General features: G+C 37.5%; 1 protein-coding gene across 3 annotated transcripts in view; it reads left to right on the forward strand.

Annotated features, from left to right (window-relative positions):
• Window positions 1-2,390, forward strand: part of LOC109958177 (thromboxane A2 receptor-like) — a 17,881-nt gene that overhangs the window by 1,563 nt on the left and 13,928 nt on the right. For 2 of the 3 annotated variants that reach the window (XM_020596603.1, XM_020596605.1), the window contains exon 1: window positions 1,724-1,945. The exons of the other annotated variant lie outside the window; for it this stretch is intronic. The gene's annotated coding sequence lies outside the window, so the exon portion shown is untranslated. Of the gene's footprint in view, window positions 1-1,723; window positions 1,946-2,390 lie in introns of those variants that run through there. 3 annotated transcript variants of the gene reach the window in all.

Consider the following 2,390-nt stretch of genomic DNA (forward strand, 5'->3'; position numbering starts at 1 on the left):
GGATGGGCTGCAAATCAATTTGTGACTGCTTGTGAATGGTGGAATGCTACGTTGTCCCATGCAATAACAAATATTGTCATGTTTCCTCCCACTTGTTCCCTTTCTGCTTCTGGCACCAGTTGTTGATGAAGGTCATCTAAAAACAAAAGAAGGCGCTCTGTGTTGTAGGGACCTATCTGGCTTTTCTGCAGGACCAAACCAGCACTTGAGATTGCAGCGCACATTGTGATATTTGCTCCTCTCTGACAAATTGGAACCAGCTGTTTCCCAAGTAGAACAATAATTCTTATCAGCTCTTTGAGCTGTTGTGGCAAAAGTAGAGGCTTTACATTATATTTAAAGTTTGGATCATTAGGTCTTCAATTCTGTCATGATGTGTTTAAGCATTTGTTAGAGATATTTGAAAGATCCATTATTTTGCTATGGGGTAAGCTTGTGTGAAAAGAAAATGTAAGCATTTTAGAAACATCTGCATTAACTAAATTTTGTGTGAAAACGACATTAATTGTATTAATGGTATGGTCACAACAGACAGATGTTGTGATAATTGTGTTTAGAGTTTTGAAAATGTGAATACAGAATGGACAAATGGATGTTAGCAACTGCAAAAAACTGTAACATGTAGGTGTGTGTGAATAGTATTATTCAGTCTTCATTGTTAAACCTCACCGGTAGAAAACAGATTCTAGATAAACACTTAATCCATCTGCCATTCCTCTACTTTAGTATACATACTGCAGTATGGAGTGTCTCTGGCTAATAGTGCTGGTTACTTGGCAACCTCATTGTGATGACAAGTGTCCTGCAAGTAACTTTTCCCATACAACTCCCCCTAAACTCAAACAAATATTGTTTTTACATTCTAATTTGTGTATGGATTAATCGAATAAATTATATGCTGGTAGGAATGGTTTCAAACTTCTCACTTTATTCAGCAAAAAAAAAAATGTAAGCCTGTTTAAGTAGATTATTTTGTTCAGATTTAATGCATTGAACTGTAGCTATTCATCAGCTGAAAAAATAGTAGCTGCGCAGCTTCAGTCGCTGAAAACTCCGCAGTCTCGTTCTTTAACCTCAGAGGCCTGTGCTTAGATGAAAGTATTTGGCAGTCACGAACCACATCTGCACCACATATGTCTTTCCTTTGAACAAGTTATACAGTTAGGTAGACTACGTAATAGATTATCAAAGCTGAAACCAAAACTTGAAAACATCTTCTGATGGCATGTAGAGCTTGTTCTAATCTAATCTAATGCCAGTGTCCTTAAGGTCAGTTACCACATCTGTAAAAGTAAAAAAATTATTTGTAACATTTTGATGTAAAGAAATTGCCTAATACTTTTTAAAATTGTCTTCCACGAGCAAAGCACTAAATTGTATACTGACGTACTTTATTTTTATTGCCATTTTATACATTGATTTTCTTCTTATCCAAGAGTTTGGCACAACGCTCAAAATCACACACTTTGGTGTACATTGGCCAATTTCTATTACTCTACAGCATTATGTAGATATGAACAAAATGAATAAGAATTTAGAACATGAGACTTAATGATCCTCTGTTCCACATCATCCTGTCTAAAATAATATGTGGTGGTTTCCTAAAGACCCCCACCCACCTTGTTCCGGGGAGGGATGAACTGAGCAAAAGACATGCATGACTGGAAGTGCAGAGATGAGTATCTGAGCTGCTGTAGGAGAGGACACAGCTGGGAGAAGGCATCAGGGGTTACTGCCGACAGCCTGCTCTAGGATTTGTTTATGGCTTCTTCCTTTTTTCCAGCACATGGGACTTGGTGTATGTGAAGTGTTTCCCACTTGCTGCTGCGATTATTGATTGTGTCATCATTAGTAATCTGACAAGTGCAGAGAAATAATTTGGATGGATTAAGTGCAAACTTTCCCGCTGAGCAGCAGCTCTGTCTCTGCAAGCACTTCTGTGGTGGTAAGATATTTCTCAGTTACTTAATAAACCTACATAACCATTTTTCGTCAACACGCTTTGATGTGTAATTATGTCACTTATAAGAATTCATAAGAGAGACTGTCATTAACTAGTCAGTATTTAGTTCAGTGGGCAGTGCATGCCACCAACAATGACCAGGGTTTAGGAATCAATTCTCACTAATGGTTTACTTGTTAAAATAAACTTGTGAGTTCTCGGAAATAAAGCTGGACCCTGTTTTCACAAAGATTCAAAATTCTGAAAGTCAGTGAGGCACAGCATTGTCGTGGTGGTGGCCGCTGCTCTGTGACTATAACTGGTTTTACACAAAGTATTGCCCATATATAGTTTGCGATTACACACAGTAGTTGACTTTTTATAATCCATGCTTTTTACCCTGTTCTCTTTACAGCAAGCCAGTAAAAAAAAAAAAAAAAAAAAACCC

The sequence above is a fragment of the Monopterus albus genome, unplaced genomic scaffold (genome assembly GCF_001952655.1).
Source record: "Monopterus albus unplaced genomic scaffold, M_albus_1.0 scaffold31.1, whole genome shotgun sequence".
NCBI classification, from domain to species: Eukaryota; Metazoa; Chordata; class Actinopteri; order Synbranchiformes; family Synbranchidae; genus Monopterus; species Monopterus albus.